Consider the following 21,345-nt stretch of genomic DNA (forward strand, 5'->3'; position numbering starts at 1 on the left):
GCTAATGGCTCTCGAGGAAGGAAGGACATGCGGGGCTAATGGGATAATTGGATGACCCTCAGAGCCAGGGGCTGCCAGGCTGGGGCCAGCTGTTAGAGGCAGCAAACAGCACAAGCAGAACAGGAGCTCTGGCGCAGGGAACAGCTTGTGGAGAGATGTGGGGGAGGCTGGGGAGTACCCAGAGGGCGATGGAGGAGAGACTGGAGCCCCGCTTCTGTGGGGATGTTGAGGATGAACCTTAGGGACCTTGTGCTGTGACCTTGGAACAAATACTCCATTTAAGGGCTTTTGGACCCATTTCTGCATTAGGGAACATTCTTAGAGACCCTGGACTTATTAAAAGTGTTCTGCAAGGTACTTTAGACTCAAGTCTGTTTCTAACTCTATTTGATTTTAGAAAGGCTAGTTCCTTGAGCTCCAGTTTTTTCCAATATAAGGGATGAGATCAAACTGGATACTCTTTAAATTCCCTTCTAATTCTAATGACTCTAATCCTTATAAGAATAGTATATTTACATTTGTATATGAAGCATATACAAACATATACCAACTGTGAGAAAGGAAAATTTGAGGCTAATATTCATGAACATAAGTAAAAGATACTCAGTATTAGCAAACCATATCCAGCAACATATAAAAGTCATATAAATTATCGCACAATATAGAGTTCATCCCAGAAATGCCGGGATGGCTTAACATCGGATAATCAATCAATGCTATTCATATTACTAAAGAACATCACAGGGTTATCTCAATAGATGCAGAAAATGATTCTGATGAAAAAATTAAACATCCATTCATAGTAAAAAAAACTTAAACTAGAAAAATAAAGGGATTAATCCAATAAAGTACATTTTTCCAAAACCTACAGCAAACATCATACTGAGTGGCGAAATATTAGATTTCTCCTCCTAGTAAAGACCGAACCCTTATTCTCTTCAACAGTGTCCTAATGGTCCTAGAGATCACAATAAGACATGAAAAAGAAAAGACACAAGGCTGGGAAAGGAAATAAAGTGACATTACTTGCAGTTGAATTAACCGTCTATGTAGAAAAAAACCCAAAATTTCTTTGGATTATTAATGGAACTCATGAATGTTCATCAAGGCTGTTGGATATAAGAGCCATAAAAAATTAATAGTGTTCCTATCAACCAGCAAAAACTATTATAAGAAGTAATTTAAAAATGTATCATTCACAAAGGTAACAAGAAGGTACCTAGGAATAAATCTAACCAATATGCACAAAAAAGAAGACTCAAATCAGTGAAGAGGTGCGCCATGTCCATGGTGGGAGGAGTCAGTATTGCATCCCCAAATCAATCTGGAGATCAAGGGCTATTCCCTTAGGAATCCCAACAGGGTTTTTCATGAAACATGACAAACTGTATCCAAAAAGCCATGTTGAAAGAAGAAAGGGTCAAGAAGAACCACAGTAATTTTCTTCCTTTTGAAGGAAGTGAAAAATTTCCCTAACGGATATGCTGAAATATAAAGCTCAAGTCCTTACAATAGTGCGGTGTGGGACCAGACAGACAAACCAACCCAGCAGGATACAAAGGGTAGAAGCGAACTGTGTATGGGAACAGGTGATACTGTAGAGGCCACACTACAGAACACAGACAAGGGGTGACGTGCTCGTGCCCAGCACATGGTTCCGAGATAATGGAGCTTCTTTATGGGAAAGTTGAAAACAAAGGTGGGGGGAAAAAAACCTTATCACTTATAAAAACAAGTATAAGAAAATATCTTTATGATTTCTGGACAAAGAGGAATTTCTTAAGACAGAAAAGCAAATGCTATAAAAGAAAATACTGCTGAACTGGCTAATTAAAATTTTAAAAAAATGATTTAACAAAAACCATATAAAGGAAGTACAAAGGAAAGCCACAGACTGGGAGAAGGTATCTGTGATCATACAGTCAATAATCAACAAAGGATTAGTGTCTATAATATATATATAACTCCTGTGAAAATAAATAAGCTATTAGATAAATGGGTGAAATTCTGATCAGACAATTTAGAAGAAACCTAAATGATCAGAAAGCATGTAAAAATAAGTTCAACTCCCTTATACATTGTTGGTGGGAGTGTAAACTGGACCAACCACTATGGAAAACAATATGGGGGTTCCTAAAAACTTAAATAGATCTACCGTATGATCTAACAATTCCACATCTGGGTATATACCCAAAGGAAATGAAAACAGGATTGTGACACGATACATGCATGCCCATGTTTATCATAACATTATTCACAATAGCCAGATATGGAAACAACTCAGATGCCCATCAATGGATAAATTAATTTAAAAAGATGTGATAAATGAATAAAAAAAGATATGATATGTTTTCAGCCCCAATGGAATATTATCCAACCACAAGATATCCTGCCATTTAACATGAACAGACCTTGAGCACGTTATGCAAAGCGAGGTAAGTCAGACAGAGAAAAGTATTGTATGGCATTATTTATATGTAGAATCTAAAAATGTTAAACCTGTAGAAAACAGAATAAAATGATGGTTACTAGGAGTTGGGGGGATAAAATTAATAATGGTTAGGGCTACTAACTTGTAACAAGTAGTAAATAAGCCTTAGAAATATATCAATGTTAACATTCTGTATACCTTAAATTCATACATTACATGTTAAATTTACTCAAAAAAGTTTAAAAAATAAAAAGTTCTATCTCAGTAATTAAGGAAAGGCAAATGAGAATATATTTTGCAGCCACTCACAGCCAATTGGCAATGATTTAAAGTGTCAGTAGGGCCCACCCATGTGATTAGAGGGTTGGGGCTCTAACTGTGATCTTCAGGGAAGGGGGACAGGTAGGGACTGAATTTAGCATCCTGGCCAGTGATTCATTCAATCATGTCTATGTAATGAAAGCCCAATAAAAACAGAATTCTGGACACCAAAGCTCGGGGAGCCCCCTTGGTTAACAATACTCGGTGCGCGATGTCACGCACTGATGCGCATCCTCACTCCTGGGGAAATGACACAGAGCCTCGAGTCTGGGGCCCCCCCAGAATCCCTATCATCTGTTCTTTTGGCTGGTCCTAATTTGTAATTCTTTTTGCTAAAATAAAACGGTAATTGTTAAATTTTAAAAAAAAGTATTGGTGGGGATGTGGAGAGACAGAAATACGCAATACGTGGTGTAGCTGAAAGGTGACTACCCGGTGACCCGGCCTTTCCCATGTCCAGGCCTCACTCTTCGGCCAAGACACGCGTGCATAAAAGGCCCTGCACCCAGACCCTTACTGTGCCGCTGTAATGCTAATATGCTGAAGCAGCCCCGAGGTCGGGAGCTGTGCCTGGCCCCACCTTGGCACGGAGTCCATACTGGGGAAATGCCGGGCCGAGCCGAAGGGACTGCCTCGTGTCTTCCTCCTGAAGCCCAAGTTCTGTGCTGAGCAGGGCCTCCCGCTCACGAGGAAAGCACCCATCGGCTGCCATCCCACGGGCTGCTGGGACAGTTGCCTTTGTCCTGCCTCCCCGGCTCTGTGCGTTTTCCAGCAGGCCTGTAGGGAGGGACAGTACAACCTGGGGGGCGGCCACACAGGGCGGTGCAGGGGGCAACACGGCAGGCCGGGAACGCAGGCCTGCGGCCCGGCTCCCTGCCCTGACTCGCCTGCTGCAGCCCGGAGCTTTCGCAGCCCGCGCTCCCTGTGCGGACAGGCAGGCGGCCAGGGGCCCCGGGGCAGGGCTAGTGCTGAGGAAGGGCTTGAAGGTGAGCAGGCTACGCTACCTCTCTTCTTTCATTTGTAAAATGGAGGAAATATTTCCTATTCTCCTGCTTCACGATGCTGTCAAGGATAAATATGAATGACTGAATGAAGAAGTAAAGACTAAATGTGTAAATGAGTAAGAAGATTGTTGAGACATGCATGTCATGTCCAGAGCCCAGCTCGTCTGCCAGCCTCGCCCACAGGGATTCCTGGGCCACTGTCAGCTTGGACTTCAGTCCAGCTGCCGCCGGCCGCCTCTGGTGGCCCGCCTCTCACCTGGACCAAGGACGTGAGGACATAGGGACATAAGGACTAAACATGGGAGGCCCTGCCCTCCTGAGTGGCCTTTTATGTACCCGGGATTGTTTTCCCTGATAAATAGACCAAAAGGAAGGAATACCAGCAAGGCATTAGCTCTCTCCTTAGCTCCTAAATGGCTGACATGTCAGGCACCCAAATTCTGAATGGGACCGTACGGGATTTCAACTCACTCCGCCTGTCTGCAGGCAGGGTCAGGCTTATGTGAAGACCCGTTACAGACGGTGTACTTCTAGAGGCTGAGGGGAGGCCCTTGTCCAAAAATCTCTTCCAAACTTATTTGCATGCTTGGAAATCCATCATGTGAGCTTTGTTTCTTTGGCACAAGCCAAATGTACTTTTGTTTTCTATACAATCACACAAATCACACATATAAAATCAAATCAGCCCCCTCAGTGTGAATGGAGTGTGTCGGTCCTTTCTGGGGAGCAGGCTGGGATGGAGAGGAGACTAGAGCATTGCCGGCGGTCGCGCCTGGGGCTGGAAGGGGGATGATGAGTAGGTGTGGGAGAGAAGGCGGCGGGGCTGGCGAGGCCCTTCCGCCTGGACAATCAGGTAGGGCCTCCCAAGAACTCAGAAAACATACGTGCAAAAAAAAGGCAGACAAAATAATAGATGGCACTCTATGACTCCGTTTAAATCTAGCAAATGCAAGCTAATCTGTGGTGGCCTGGGCGGGACTGGAGGAGCTGGAAGGAGCCGTGACACAGAGGCAGGGGCGTGTTTTTGGGCTGTGTGTGTGTGTGAGCCGTATCTTGCTTATGATGGTGGTTTCAGGAGTGCATATATGGGCCAAAACATCAAGTCATACACTTTAAACACGTGCAGTTTATTTATTGTGTGTCAGCTACACCTCAATAACACTTTGGAAAAGAGTAAAAGAAAAACAAAGCCTGCGTGAGAACAGTGGGCCTGCCACGCACTCCACCTGCCACGCCGCTGACAAGTCCCGGCAGAAACAAGTGTTTCCGAGGGGACACCTCCCTCTGAGAATCAGTTATTCTCTCTGCAAACCGATAGGGATAAACTGGATGACCCCAAGGTCTTACCTGGATATCACAGTCTAGGTCATGAGGGTCAAATATATTAACGGTAGGAAGCCATTAGGAAAGCTGAAAGTGTTTGGTACGAACACAAGGTAGGGATTATTGAATAACCTGTGTATAAATACTTACTGGGTAAAAATAATGGATAAAACACGGATGACTAATTTCACTCTATCCAAAACTCCACTGAAAGGATTTTTTTCCAGGGCAAAGTCTGCAATGGGAGCTCTTGGAAAGAAAAAAATGTGACATCAGAAATGAAAAACTTAATGGAAGGATTAGAAGACAGATTGAGGAAATAGAGTAAAATGGAGTAAAAAGACAAAGATAGAAACTGGGAAAGAACATACGAGAAATTCATCACGATAGCTGAACTACGGGAGTTGCGAGACACAACAAAGGATACAAAACAATTCAAAAAAAAAAAAACCACTCCAGAATCAAAGGACATGAGTTTTCAGACTGAAAGGACCACGGAGTGGCCAGCACAACAGCTATGTGGTTGTGAAATTTTCTTAACAGTCAAGACAAAGAAACCCTACAAGGTCACGTGCAGAGATGTCTTTGGCCTCAACAGTGGTCCTGGAAGCTAGAGACAGTGGAGCTCTGCTGTCACAGCTCTGAGGCAGATGACTTCTTACTTAGAGTTCCACACTTCATCAGTCGAGAGCCGGACATTTTCAGGCATGCAAGGTTTCAAAAAATCTCCCTCTTAGGCCTTCTCAGGAAGTTCCAGAAAACATATGTCCTCAAAAAGAGGCCAAAGAAGGCAAGAAAGGAGGAGACATGGGAAGTGGAAACAGGTGATCCAAGCCAGGAGAGAGGTGAGGGGATCCCCAGAGGGTGGCGGAGGGAGGTCCCTGGATGGCGGCAGGGAGGCTCCACGGGGCTTTCCCAAGGACATTTTGAGAGGAGATCTGGGTAACTGGCAGGGTTTAGGTTAATAACAGATAAGGTCTTAGAAACCTAAGAGTATGAACAAACAAGATAAAACAAAAGGATTTATTGGAAAGGAAAAGCAATCTAGTTGACTAGGTGGCTTGGCGTCAGTGGCATTTACATTGTCATGATAACAAGTGCACTACTTACTCATGTGCCAAAAATTACAGGGTCACTGTGTTGGGGACAAGGGGGCTTGGGAAGTAAAATGAGTAGAAAGGGGTGTGTGGAGAAAAGGGAACTGAAGTCTCATCTCATCTCCCACAGTGGGAAGTCAAAGACGTAATGCCGGGACTGAAAACTCAGGAAGCGGCAACACAAACACGTCATTCATAGGTAGGTAGAAGAGTCGGTTAAACGAGTGGAAATGGTCCCTCTAAGGAAGGGGAAATGGGGCGAAATGGCGGGCAGTGGGCGGAGGGAGCTGAGTGAGCCTGGTAGAACTAGTTGGCTTTTTAAATTACATGGATGTGTAACTTTAATCAATTTTAAAATAATAATAAAAAATGAGTATGGTGAAGGGATGGGGCAATTAACACGTACTGAGGCCTACAGTGCAAACAGGTGTTGCTGACCTGATGGGTCATGCAAAGCGCGTGTATGAAGGTGCTTCCATGTGGGAAGTCACGGGGGCGCTGACCCCATGCTGCGCTTCCTGCTGCTTCCGTCTGTGACTTAGCCCGAGCCGCAGTGTCTCGCCCTGAGGCAGGAGGCGCACAGAGCGGCGGAGGTCTTGTGAGCCAATGTCCGCAGAATGCCAGGTGAGCGGGCAGGGCCTAGATCTGCAGCCACTGCCTCAGGTGCTCATCTGGAGAAGAGCATGGGTGGGAATGTGGTGAGTGGGCCAGAAAAGCATGCGGTCTGCGAGTGGCAAACGGACTGGCCGCAGCGGCACGACAAGAACAGGAGGTCCTGCTTAAGGGCTGGCTTGCGCTCTGAGCGCCAGACTTGGATTCTTGGACGCCTGTGTCTTAAATTTCAGTAGAAACTAGGGAGTTTCTGCTTGAGGATGTTGAAATGGGGACTCTCTGAGGGTGGTTTCTGAGAGTGAGTCCTGCTGTCAGTGACCACTGCCAGCGGCGGCAGAGCGTGGAGCCAGACGTTGGGCACAGACGCCCCCTGGACAGGCTGCGGTCTAGTCAGCAGACTGAGATGGTCCATGTGTCAGGAGACCTCACACTCCGTGACACAATGTGGAGGAAGAACAGCCCAGATGAGGAGTGAAAAGACCCAGCTTCCAAGGTCCCCCTCTGCCACCTCTTGTTCTGTGACCCTGGGTAAGTCACTCACCCTCACGGCTCTAGTCTCTGTAAGAGGACTTGATGGATGCTTCCCAGGGGCCAGTCCCGGCGTGTAAGCAAGTAAACTCCCTGAGGGCAGGCCCGGCTGTTCGCTGCGGATTATGTGTTGTATCCTGCAGGACTGCTGCAGTCGCGAGGTGTGCAAGTCGGGGGAGGAGAAGGATCTCTTGCAGGAGCTTCTCTTCTTTTCCTTCCATTCTTTCCTTCTGTTTTTCATTCTTTGGGCTTTTCTCTTCTGTCGTTGTTTTCTGTTGTCGGGACATACCCAAAGGACCAAGCGTGTATTCAAAAACAGATGGAAAAAAGTATTTAGCACAGTGCCTGGCAGGTAGCAGGTATTCAGTAACTATTTGTTGAATGAATGAAATGGAAGATAAAGATAATGAGTGTATTAGACTCTAGAAACGGGAAAATGACCCCAGTCAATGAAATGAATCACAGATGGAGGAACAAAGGTCTACTGAGGAGGAAAGTGTGTGCGTGTGGTTCCCTCGCTCAGCAGGAATGGAGCTGAGACTCAGATCCCAGCACTGCGGGGGCTCAGCAGAGGGTAGGTCGGGACAGACTAGACGGGGAAGGGAAGGAATGTCTGAATGTTTTCAGATTAACAAAATACTGTTCTGAAGGATCTAGTAAAGTTGGGCAGTAGAACAAGTACAGGGGGAAAAGCACACAGTATTTGGTTCGAATCCCACCTCTCTTACCTGCCTGAGTGGGTTTGGGCTAGCTAACTGACCTAGTTTCTTTTTCTAAAAAGCAGGAGAATAAAGGCATCTACTTTACAGAATTTTTGTTAGAACAAAAGTAAGTCCGATGTGGTATGTGAAGAAAATATTTTGCAAGCTATAAAATACAGAGGATTGTTCATCTGTTTGGCCAGGACCCCTCCTGGATCATCTCTCACTCACTAGCAAATCAATATGGATTATTATTGAGAGTTTTTTTCAGCCAGTCAGTTGTCACTTTGAAAATCAATGGAAGGACCTCCTAGGGTGGGTAAGTTTTGGTGGAGGAAGGCAGGAGGGGGGAGTGGGCGTCTGGAATCCAGGTGGGGGTGGGCAGGGGCTCATCCTGAGCGGTGAAGCGTGGACCACACCAAGGTAGAGAGTGTGGGGCGGGCCGGCCCAGGAGCCAGAGGCCAGGTTCTGGACCTTGTGACCCCACTGCTGGTTTCCTCATCCCAGAGGAGGGACACACCACCTCTGTTATCTTGGAGGCTGTTGTGATATCACACGAGCTGGTGGATAAGGAGAGTTTTAAAGAATTACCAATTGCCATCTCTGCAAATGGAGATAATCATTCCTTTAGAAGAACATGGGTGAGGGCATGGAAGGCACATGTAAAATGGCCTTGCCCACTGTTACGGATTGACTCGAATCCCCCCAAATTCTTGTGATGAAGCCCTAACCCCCATTCGGACTGTATTTGGAGACAGGCCCTTGAAAGAGGTGATTAAGATTAAAGAGGTTATAAAGGAGGCCCGAATCCAATAGGACTGGCGTCCTTAGGAGGAAGACCCCAGGGATGCGCACTCGCAGCGAGAGGACAGCCATTTACGAGCCGAAGAGAGAAGCCTTGGAGACACCAGACCTTCTGACACTTTGATCTTAGACGTCCAGCCTCCAGGACTGGGAGAGATAAGTTTCATTGTTTAAGTCACCCGTGTGTGGCATTTCGTCACGGAAGCCCTAGCGAACCAGTATGCCCACCTAACAGTCTGGCCTCCTGTGCTCCTTCCGCAGAACAGATTCCCTTTTATACTGAAGGACACAACAGCTGTGCGTATTGAATCGTGGCACAAAAACGGTTCCCAGAGACTTTCTGGCCAACCAACAAAGGCAGGAGGCAGTGCGGCCTGTGGTCAGGACCAGGGGCTAGGAGACTCCCAATCTAGGCGTGGGTGGCGCTCCTGGACTGCTGAGTGAGAGGTAACCAGGCTCGTCTGCCCTCCTTTAGACACCAAGTTTGTCTTCTTTCGCTTGTAAACCAAGATTCTGAGGCTCAACAGAATAAGATGTTCAAAGACCTTTTAGTCCAGTGAAGGCCCGTGATTAAACCTCAACGCTCCTCGGTTACGTGCTGAGTAATTTGAATAATGATGCCTGAGAAACAGGGGATAATGTTTAATCTTGATTGGGAGCTCCAGAAGTGATTATGTGGGCTTTTGGGGGGTTTAAATTGTCAGAATTAAGACAAATCTGGCTACTAGGCATTACTCCTTATATATTTCATAGGTTTATTTATTCAACAAACTTTCTTAATCATCGTCCACATGCCAACATCTATTGGCAAATAAATCATAGAGATATAATAAGAATAAAATAGACATAGTTCTGTGCTTACACAGCTTACAGTTGAATGGGGGAACATAGACAATAACCCTGGACTGGCATTAGAGAACCCAGCTCAGCCTGGGCCCAGCCAACCTCCCCAGCACCCTTCCACTCCTACCCCAGCCTGCTCCAACCATGTCATCCCAGTCAAACCTTTCTAAGCTCTGTGCTTTCACTCTTATCCCCTACTGTATTTTATTTAAATACCATCCATCCAGCAAGATGTGGTAGGTAGTCCCCCAGTGACCTCTGCCTCTTGGTATCCCTACCCTCCTATGTGGGTTGCTGAACTTAGTGACTTGCTTCTAATGAAAAGAATCACTTTTCATTAGATCAGGTTCTAAAAGGACTGGGGCTGCCGTCGCGGTCTCTCTTAAACCTCTCACCCTGGGGGAAGCCAGCACTGTCCTGAAGCAGCCCCACAGAGCAGCCGTGCCATGAAGGGCTGAGGCATGCCCGGGACCCCCTCGGCGAGCTTGGAATCGGTTTCTCCCCCATTCCCACGTTGAGTCTCTAGGCTGGGAGCTTGTCTGCAACTTCGTGTGAGACCTTGAACCAGAGGCCACCAGATTCTTAACTCACAGAAACTGAGATAATAAATGTTTACTGTTTAAAGCCACTAAGTTTTGAGGTAATTTGTTACACAGCAATAGACAACTAATACATAGAGTGGGGTGATTTGTTACACAGCAGTAGAAAACTAATTCAGAAGGCCTGGACCCGGAGGACACAACAGTTGTGCATATTGGTTCACATTGCTCCCCCGAGTTTTCCTAGTTAGCCCAGGCCCCCTCTGCCCCCCTTGAGCTGACGCAGACCTGCTCTCCTCACTGGTTGCTTTTGCAACATTAATCACTTTCTACCCTCTGTGTTTCTGGTCCTTCAGAGTAACCCAAGTCAGCTGCTGCTTAGATTTCTTGTGCTTTTCTGTTCAGAGCAAGTATTTGGCAAAAAAAAAACCAGAGAAAGTAGTTTCAAGAGGCTAAAATTTTGTGTTGGAAAGGGGCTTTTAGTCATGTTTGGTGGATGCCCAGTAAGTGACTTGCAGGAGGAAACTGAAGCGGAGGTCAGAAGGGCTCTGTAGTTGGAACAAGCCAGTTTTTGGTCTTCAGCAAAGCAAGGCATTAACGGCCAATACTAACAGCCGGTCCTCCTGGTAAATTCTGGCGATTTCCTTCTTATTGTGCGCGGGGCTTAGCCTTGTGTCGGCAGCTGTGAGAAGGAACAGAAGTGCGGCTCTGGGGCACCGAGGTCACGTCAGAGGAGGGAAGCCGATTGTTCGCTCAGGGCCCCTCTCGCATGTTTATTCTTCTCAGCACCTCTGTAGCAGGCCTGGGCTGAAGCCCATTTCCTACACGTAGCACCATTCGTTTACAGCACACACCGCAGATACACACGAAACCAAATGCAAAGGAAAAGGGGGGAAAGGCTGCTGAAGACCAGAGTCGCTGAAAGTTCAGGCTGAGAACAGACGGGCCGCTCTGAGCGCGGCTCGGCTCCATGACCTCCGGCGGGCGCTTGGCAGCCAGCCCAGGCCAGCGTTGGGTTGTCCTACACCTTCATGAAGGAAGAGCACTAGCTTGGGAGTCGGGAGGCCTGGGCTCTAGGCCTGGCCTGGCCCGCATCTTCTTCTGTGACCTTGCTAAGTCCCTCCCCTCTCCAGGCCTCAGCTTCCCGTTTGTGAAATGAAAGGGTCGGACTAGACTATAGGATGTTGCAAGTCCAGTACTGAGAACACAAAGGAAAACAAGACGGCCGGCCTGGGAACCGGGAAACCTCGCCTTTTAGCCCAGCTTTGTCACTGAGAAGCCAAACCTCTTTGGGCCTGTTTCCTCATCTATGGAACACGGTGATATATTCATTCATCCATCCCTTCAACAAGTATTTCTCGAATCCCTACTATGTTCCAGGCTTGGTGCTGGAGATGTGATGATGAGTCAAGACAGACATAGTCCATGTGTCCATGAGATTTCTAGTCTACTGGGGGTGGGAGGAGGGAGAGAAGATGACTTGTCATCAATCCCGTAAGTGAGGGCATCGTTAATGCCAAGATAAGTACGACAGAGGAAGGGTCCTATTTGCTTCTTGGCGTCTCAACCTCCAACAATTTCAATGCTCTGTGATCACTGGTGGGCACCTCTGCTGCGAGGCACAGAGAAACCTTTGGAAAACTCACGTCTCCTATAACAGCTTTTTTTTCCAGCCCCATTAACCCATTCAGCCAACAGGCATTTACTAGGTGCCTACCACAAGGAAATCAGCCATCAGTTATTGTCTTTCCGGAGCTTACACTAGTGGGCAGAATGGGCTCATAAATTAATACAGGCTATAAATGGGCTGTAAAATATCTCGCATCATTCTCTGATCACTAATTATGTGTTTTAAATAATAATATTTATAAGAGGTAAGAATCAAGTGAGGATTTGGATGTACTAAGCAGAGGCATTTCCTTACTAGGAGAAATTGAGATAGGTGCTGAAGGTTTACTGCCGTTTCAGTTTCAGATAAACACACTGATATCAGAAGGATCCCATTTTCTACTACTAAACAGTACAGGCATCTGGGACCTACAAGAGAAATCCAAGGTAGGAGACTCCTAAATTCCCTTTTGGGCAGCAGGGATTCAAACCCCACTTTTTGTCCAGGAGCAAGATGCCTCCTGTGACCTACTCTGAATACTGTCCCTTGGATTAGCAGGCCTGCTTCCGATGGGCCTCCTGCGTTGAGGTCCTCACCTCATCGTGGAGAGTCTGTTATCTTATCTGCGAAGTGAAACAGCTAGAGGATATCCAGCATCCCTTACGACACCCATTAAATTGGCTAAAATCTGGTTCTTTTATGATTATTATTTTTTTAATAAAACTGGTGGTTACTACCGCAGAGTACAAGCTGTGGGCTCATAGACAAGTTACTAAATTTTCTAAACCTGATTTACTTTCTATTTTAAATTAGTTTTTAGAACTAAAAAATATGCACATGGTTTTTAAAAATCAAGTACTACAAAATACTGTAATGATTACAGACTTTCCGTTTGGGGGGGGTGAAAAAGTTCTGGAAATAGTGGTGATGGTTGCACGACATTGTGGAAGTAATCAATGCTGCTGAATTGTATGCTTAAAAATGGTTAAAATGGCATATTTAATGCTACGCGTATTTTAAAAGTTATAATGTAATATAGCAAAAACCACCGAATTGTACATTTCAAATGGGTGAATTGTATGGTGCATGAATTGTATCTCAATCAAACTGCTAAAAAAACACTTTAAAAAAAAAAGAGCGCACCTAAGAGTATATTCTCCCCAAAGGCAACTATTTCTTTTTTGTCTCTCTTTCTAGAAACAGCCCAGGCTAAGTAACTATGTTTTAAATTCTATCACATCTTTTCTTTTAATACAGAGAAGGTGATATTCTATTCCGGACTCTGCTTTAGCTCACTTACTAGAATATCTCGGGCGGTTGTCAGCACACACGGATCTGCTTCCTTCTTATCGACTCCTGCACAGAATTCCACTCTGGGGACCTACCACAATTATTTAATGAGTTCCCTTATTGATGAACATTTTGACTATTTCTAGTCCTTTTCTATAGCAAATAGCATTGCAGAAAATATCCTTGTACTTACGGCTTTAAGCACATTTGAGAATATATCATTTATAGGATAAATTCCTAGTTCTGGTGTTACAGGGTCAAAAGGCTAATGCACACTAAATATTAACATTGCTAAACTGACTTCTCTAGAGTCTATACCAGTTTATACTCCTACCAATAACTCATTCATTCATTTTTTGCTCAGCCAGTACTGGAGAGCCTACTGTGTGCCAGGCACTATTCTAGGCTCTGGGAACACAGCAAAGGAACAACAACGATGACAATAACAAAACGGCAAAACCCATTCCCTAGTGGAGCTGACAGTCTTGTCGGCAGAGGGGGCAAACAAAAAAAGTAAAATACGTAGAATTTCAGGTGGTAATAAATATTACGGTGAAAAAAGTAGAGAAAGGACTGTTGGCCAGTGGTGGGGGGTTGGCAATTTAAATAGGGTGCTTAGGGTGTGAGATTTCTAAGCCTCAGTTTCTTTATCTGTAAAACGGGACAACAGTGCTTATCTCATAGGACTGACTATTGAAAGAATTTAAGGTGATTATGTCTGATACATAATAGTGAACATTTCATAGATGGCAGCTGTTGCTACTATGAACAACTTTACAGCTGAGAAAACTGGCCTTGAGAGGAACAATTTGCCAAAGGTTCCAGGGAAAATTAGTGGTTGGATAAGGACAGGAGGCCAGGCCCCCTGACCCTCCATGCCGCAAACTTCCAGATATGCCAAGGGACCAAAAGCACTAAGACACCGTCTCCCAGGGCTGCTAACGGACAACATGGTTCTAAGCTGGCAAGCAATCTGAGAATCTACTTTTTAACATCAGCCAGAGGGGAGGGGAGATGTGGGAGTACATCCGGTTCTTCTTCAAGGAGAAGCAGGCCGACTTCCCTCTGGCCTAGGGCTGAGCCTGCCGGGGTGTACTCACAGGACGTGCAGATCGGGACAGTGCCTCCAGCCAAAGGCCACCAGGGCTCTGGCTGCCGCCGGCCCCTCTGCTCCGAGGAGACCCTCCAGAGCCCTGGCCTCGCATTGGCTTCATTCCAAGGAACCTCCTGGAGGAAAGATATGCAGCAGTTAAACCACAGCTGTAGAAATAATAAGTCCTAGAGGGGCCCTTGTGTCTGTTTGGGTGAGGTTTTCAAGTGGGCCAAGTATGGGGTGGTGGTCTTTCGACTCTGTGCTGTTCTCTCTCCCTGCGGCCCACAGCCAGGTGCCCACCGGTCACTGGGCCTTCTGCTACACAAGCCCTCTCTCTGCCTGGGTTCTAACCTTCCTTCAGCTCCTCCTTTCTCCACTGACAGTCTCATTCCCTGCAATCATCCTACCCCCTCCTCTAAAGGAAAATGCTTAAAAAGATACTTTAAAAAGGAGATGCCTTGAAGAGCTTTAACAGAGCCAGTGCGGAGCAGGACTCAGAGGAGCCAGCATTCTGGCTGGCCGTCTGTTGAGGAGTACTTGCAGGAACTTTTCTGGGCCTCGATGTCTTTACCTACACAAATGTATACCATACGGCATCTCAACTACCGTGGAACAGATTATTTTGCAAAGGGCAGGAACCTAATGATCCCATAGACAAAAAAGTACCAGAAAAGCAGTGTGGCCAAGGGCAGAAATGTTCAGAGTGGAGGTACTAGGGTCACTGAAGTGCAGTTGAAAGGTGTGTTGTGATGACGGATGTCTGGTGGCTGGCACCCCTTACATAGTCCTGGGTCAGCTGTTGGGGGAATTCCCACCTGGACAAGAGGCCTCAGTTTTGAAGTCTGTTCTTGTATTGAGTAGACCTCAATGCAGGGGGAAATCCAGACCAGCTTTGGACCGTACCACGTCTGTTCCTGAAAGGAATAAGAAGAAATACGAAGAGCTTTGGCTCAGATCACCAGCGGCTGCCTGAACAGCACGGTGTAGGGCTAGCTGTTGGTCTCCTCTGCAACGCTCTACAGAAGTGTGGGAAGCATCCAATCAATGCAAAGGATTCTGAACTCACTCTTGGGAAGGTGACATAAGAAGGTTTCAAAGATGCTAGAACTATAAGCAAATGTGTCAGTTTTGCTTTTGCTTAAACTGTGGCCTTATTAACAGATGACATTTTTCCTGGGGTGATCTGAGGAAACTAAGAAAATCTTAGGGATTATCACTAATGTGTACTGTTAATCAAGGTGGTGTCCATAATCTTAACGTTACCCACAGAGAAAGGCATGGAGGATGGAGACCTGAGATTCTGAACTCTGAAATGACCTGTGACAGTCACTGCGTCATCGTTCCTGCCTGGGAAACAATCTGGACCCCCAACTGTTCTCCTGCGATGCCCGGCAGTCGAGTTGATGACAGACTCTCGCAGGCTTGTGCCCAGAGGCCTCGCTGGTGCAGCAGCAGCATGTACAGACCGCCCAGTACTTGGGCTGGCAAATCCACCACGCATGCTTGGGTCCTCTCCCCACTGGGATACCAGTACGGTCAGACCTCCAGCGTCAGAGGGGCATCCGAGCAGCGAGGTGAGGAGGGCGGCACTGTTTGCTCCGAGTCTTCAGTGACTTTCCACTGATCTGTGGGAAAATTTGACAGTTGACTGTAGCTGAATCATAACCCAGAGATTCTGACCACTGAGATCTTTGAAGATTCTTTTCATTCCTTTCCCAAAAGGGGAACCTGGCAAACTCCAGTTGGTTAATTCCATTTCCCTTTGCAACCACATATAGGTACAGAGCTGTGCGCGCTCAGCAGTGGCAAAAGGGTATCAGAAGAGCAGCTGTTTACGATCTATAATTACAACAGCTTATATTTATCTAGTACTTACTGTTGTCCGGCACTTTTTACAGATTCTTTTTCACTGAATCTTCATAACCACCCGGTGGAGTATTTACTATTAGTGTCCTTGCTTACAGATGAGGGAATGGAGGCCCAGAAGGCTAGTAACTTGCCCACGGTCACACAGCTTGGGGGTGAGTTGCTGAGATTTGACGCAAGCATTCTGATCCCCGAGTCTGTGTCCCTAACTACCGTGTTACACCGAGTCCAAACCCCAGCACGGACATGCCGGGCCCAAAGGCACTTCAGACGGCACAGATCAACCCCCCGACTTTGCAGCTGAGAAAACAGACCTCGTGAGACGATGGGAACTGTCTAGGGGCGGAGCCAGGATTCAGGCGGGTCTCTTCAGTCCAGGGCTCGGTGTCCTCTCTGCTACATCATAAGGCCTTGGGTTTTCTGTATTATCTTAAGAATCTGGAGTTCTTTGATACTTTATCCCTAATTCTTTAGGGAGTGGAGCTTAAATTTATATAAACATAAAAATACTTTTATATGGTTTTTCTACAATATACTGATCCTCCAATTCTTCAGACTTCTTTTAGGGGCTTTTTTTTTTTTTTTTTTTTTGTAAACTTGGCTTCTTTTTGCCCTTCTTTTTTTAAGTCCCAAGAAAGTGAAAGCAGTGTCAGATAGGGGAAAAAAAATCTTAAAAACCTTTCAACCAATTCTCCCCTCCTTTGCCAGAGCCTCTGAGTGCTGCTCCTCGGCCGTGGTCCCGGACGGCCACCCGGTCGCTGTCCTCGCCGGCTCACGCGGCTTCCTCGGCCCCTTCCTCTCGGGCACGGAGGCCCTGTGTGTCCCCAGCCCCGTGCGCCCCTCCTCCGCGCAGGGCCTTCCGCGCGTCCTGCCGCCCCCAGGTGGCCTCCGCACGGTGACAGTCACTCAGAGGCGGGCACAGCCTGGGTGCAGTAACACGCGAGGCAAGAGTGGTCTTCACAGCCCCGCGAGCCGTCATGGGGAGGCACATCTGTTAACCGCGTCGGGCCTCCCGTGTCAAGAGGAAGGGGCCCCACGTCAGGGGGATTATGAGGGTGAAAGAACGTGTGAAGGGGTGAGTAGCCGCCTAGCACGCAGCAGGCACTGCCTTCCTCCTCTCTTCTAGCTTATTTCCTGTTTTTTTTTTTTTTGCACCAAAATGTTCATAAAAACTTCATTTCCCAAAAAGCCCTATCTCATCCTCAAGCAATGGCCTGTCCTTCCTCCTGCCTGTCCCTCCAAGCGTGCTCAGCCTGTTCCCACAGGTGGCCCTTTCTCCTCCCTATGCAGTTGGCTTGGCCGCTGTGTGTTGAACCCCCACCGGCCCGCTTGCACGCCTGTGACCTGCGCCCGCTGCAGCATTAGCTATTGCCCGGCACCCTGACCATGGGGGACCTGCTCGTTTCTGCACAGTGGTTCAGTGGACGTGGTGAAGACTTAAGTTTTTAAGTCTGAGAAGCTGAAGGTAGGATGTTAGCTGAGAAAGATAAATTCATTTGAAGGTACACTGAGTGGAAGACAAATTAGGCCTGCTTGCTTCAGGAGGATGTAAAAGGCCTTGATAGAGATTTGGAAATGAAACTTTAAAAATCATCTATACAAGTTAGTACCCAAGCTTGAATTGTACATAAAGAATTCTAAAATATTTCAAATTAACTCTATGCCAGTAGAATGGCCTCTAAACATTTTCTATGTTTTTTTTATTCTCACATTCAGCTAGTCTCTGTTATCAACTGTTTTGCATCATCCTTTCCATAGTAATGGGTATGATTTTATGTGATAAAGTTGAACTTTAAACATATAAGAATTTATCCATACAAAACTGATTCCTACAATTCTGTTTTTGTTCCGTATTTTTCTGGAACTTCTGTTGAAGTTGCTTAAAGAGTCAGTCTACAATCCAAATTTATGTCACACTTTGCTAACATTTCAAACCTGGTCATCCATTAATTTAGCTCTGAGTTAGCTTTCGTTTTTTTCAAAAATAAAATCTACCCTCAAAACAAAACAAAACAAAGCAAAACCAACCCCACACGCCTAGATTTCTTGAGCACCAGCACTAAGTTTATTCTAGAAGTTGTGTCACAGATTCTAGGCAACTTAGACAGAGGCCTTCCAAATAATCTCGGTGGCAACATCACGGCAGGAAAGGGGTGCCCCTGCCCAGAGCAGGGCTGTACTGCTAATTATTTCACAGATCTACTTTTCATTTAACCCTTGAAACAGTCATACAAGCAAATACTATCATCTTATGCTAAAGAAAAGGAAATTAAGGTCCAGAAAAGTTAAATAGCCTAGATTAAGTATAAAACTTAATACATAGCAGAGCCAGGACTTTACATTTATGATTTTGCTACTGTACTGTGCTCCTTTTGATAAAATAAGATCGTTGCTTCCCAATGGATGGGAAAGTCGTTCAACGTTACCACTATATAATCCTATCTCGTTATGGCCATAACTTGAGTGCCCTTTCAATTTCATTTGTTTCCCTACCACTTTCTGTAATCAATTCATTCAGGAAACTATTGAGGCAAGAAGAACAATCAGCCGTGAAAATTTGTCATACATTGTGAATTGTCTATTTTACAGAAATACAGAATGTTAGAAAAATCTTTGACTTATCAGACCTGACTCCCTCTGATTGTAATATTTATTATGTGGTTTAAGGATATTATAATCCAGGTCAACAAGCAAGTAGTATTTCCTTCTCCTTACGTAAAGTGTTTAACTGAAGGCTATTGTGTACTTACCATCAGAGGCTTTATTCAGGTACTCTCGGCTGAACGCGGACAGCAAGTTCTACATACTCTTCATTTAAATTCTACTCACTCACCGCTGGAACACCACACACATTTGTATAGAGCAGACACTTGCACGATCTTAAACTCTGTTGGAAGCCTGCAGGCTTGAATTATTTAAGAGAAAAACATTTCCACTTGTCCTGCCAAACACGTTGATCAATGCTCTTAAGTAATGTAATCATCTCCTCTCATTTCGTAAGGGCTACTCTCTCTCTCCAGGTGACTAAGCAGTCTGCAATCTTCCTTCCTTTAACTGGATAATTTTCAGGCTCGTCTCAGCCTTCCAGTCTTTAAAAACCTCATGCAATCATTCTCTCCTGTGCATATGGTAAAGGGTTTCATGGCTGGAGTCTTTCTTTAGCACACGTCTCTAGAACTCTCTAGGTATCTTCCCATACCCTGGCGCCGTGCAACCCTTTCTCTGCTCTGGTGCTCCAGACGGACAGGCGGCTCCTCAATGGCCACCATTTTCTGCTTGCGGTCTTGCTTTTCCTTCTTTTGGAAGTGGCTGCCTGTGTCACGTCCTTCTAGCTCAGATGTTTGTTCTCCCACCTCTGGACCTGTGAGGTGCTTATGGTAGTGTTATCAGCTAATATTGTAAACGGAGCTACAGTGTCAGCACTGACCATGTGCTGAATCCAGAGCCTTATGTACGTGATGCCAACTGCTCAGCTTTCCCTCCTACCGCTTCACAACACGCTTCTCATTCCTGTAAAGTCTGGCACTTACAGGCCTAGCACGTTGCCCAGCACATAGCAGGTGCTCAAGAAATAGGAGCCAGTATTATGATTATAAGAACAAGTACCGTATGACTTATTCATGTTTGACTCCAGTGCCTGGCACAGTGTCTGGCACATTCAACACATGTTTATACAACTAACCAGTGGAGAGAACAAGTACTGAATGGCTGTAAGATCCTTTTGACACAAACTTTGCAGCCTGCCATGGACTACCGAAACGGACTCCTTAGAGTCCGGACAGGAAATACACCCTGTTAAGACACTGGGCCGGGGAGCCCAGAAGTACAGACGGAAGGTCCAAAGGTTGCGTGGAGGCTCTTGGTGGCTAGTGGCGGCAGAGGCGGAGCGTGGAAGATGGCTCTGTGGCTTGCTCTGGGCACAGGCTGGCACAGTCTGGTTTCCCAGGGGTGGAGGCATGGTCAGACCAACTTGATGAGGGAGAAAGCTGGCATTGTAAGAAAGGCTCCCGAGGATGTAGGGGGGCCTGGTTCATAAAGAACTGAAGCCCATACCTGCAGCACCTCCAGAGACCCAGAGGTGAGGCTCTGCGGCCCTGAGATCGAGCATCATGGAAGCCCAGGAAGTTGTTTCTGTTAGAGTCTGGCAAGAGCTAGCAGGGCTCAGAACCAGAGCGAGACTCAAAAGTCAGATTCACATCTTCAACAGTGCTGAGTTTAAAAGAGGACAGACAGCTCAGCAGGTTGCTGGAGAGAGACCTGGGTTTCAGGAAACAAAGCATAGCTTCAATTACTGAACTGCAGTGCAAGACGGCTAAATGCTCCAACGGGGCAGGCTAGTTCCTCCGCCTGGTGCATCGGTCCAGGCAGGGCTAGCAGCGAAGTTGAGACCTGAAGTAAGGCTCAGATTCTGGGACAGGGGGCAGGACTTGCTGGAGGTAAGGTTGTTGGTGGGGTAGAGAGCCTGGTATGTCACTACAATCCTGCAAGACCTCCACGGCGGATCATTAGCACCCAGTATAGCCCCTCAGAGATACAGAATAGACTTTGCTTCCATGTTCAGGATTTCAAGATGCCAGTTATCTACAGATGGTAAAGTACAGAACACAAGTCCGTTTTGTCTAGTTTAACAATATGTAATTGTTGCTATGCCTTTGTTTCCCCCTCAGGCTGTGTACAGTTTGTACCTGCTCGATCTCTGGATTCCCACACAGTCTTTTTTTCCCCCTAATTGAGTCCCAGATACAACCACTTCCAAGTTGACATTACTCATTACGACCACAAGATAGTTGTTTCATCTTCTGATTTGGGGACCAAAACTCCCATCATCTGTAGGCCCCAGACCTGAGGTCCGTACAAACTAGGAATAAAAGTGGTCCTTTACTTTTAAACCAACCCAATACACCACTGCTACTAATATTAATAATAATAACATCTTCCCAATCACCTATTCTTCAGCAACTCTTGACTCTCACTTCTTCAGATACCAAACCATCTGTCATGTAGTGTCCTATGCTCTGCTTATGGTTCTTCGGATTTGATAGCCCTACGTGTTTTTGGTTCGTGTTAAAGCAATTGACACAAATCATGGACTATTTGGCTCCACCCCTGAGCTGAAGACTTTCTTCTACAATACTCCCACCAAGTGGTCATCTAGGCTGGATTTGAACACCCAGGATGACAGAACTCGGCGCCCACAGAGGCAGCCTGGTTCATCTTTGAATCACCTGTGGGAAATAACTGTTTGGGGCTGAAATCTGCCTCCTGAGTTTCTATCAAGTGGCTC

At 46.2% G+C, this 21,345-nt stretch overlaps 1 long non-coding RNA gene across 4 annotated transcripts; it reads right to left on the bottom strand.

Annotated features, from left to right (window-relative positions):
* Positions 1–9,580: 9,580 nt before the first annotated feature.
* Positions 9,581–20,736, bottom strand: LOC140846465 (uncharacterized). 4 transcript variants are annotated; one of them, XR_012125572.1, is made up of 4 exons: positions 18,812–20,736; positions 15,463–15,820; positions 15,011–15,109; positions 9,581–14,329 (listed from the first exon to the last, which is right to left on the bottom strand). It is a non-coding gene; the product is annotated as an uncharacterized lncRNA (long non-coding RNA). The 4 variants fall into 4 exon arrangements; XR_012125573.1 differs by lacking the exon at positions 18,812–20,736 and adding an exon at positions 16,740–18,778; XR_012125571.1 differs by lacking the exon at positions 18,812–20,736 and adding an exon at positions 16,376–18,778.
* Positions 20,737–21,345: the final 609 nt, after the last annotated feature.

Source organism: Manis javanica, chromosome 15 (genome assembly GCF_040802235.1).
Source record: "Manis javanica isolate MJ-LG chromosome 15, MJ_LKY, whole genome shotgun sequence".
Classification (NCBI taxonomy): domain Eukaryota; kingdom Metazoa; phylum Chordata; class Mammalia; order Pholidota; family Manidae; genus Manis; species Manis javanica.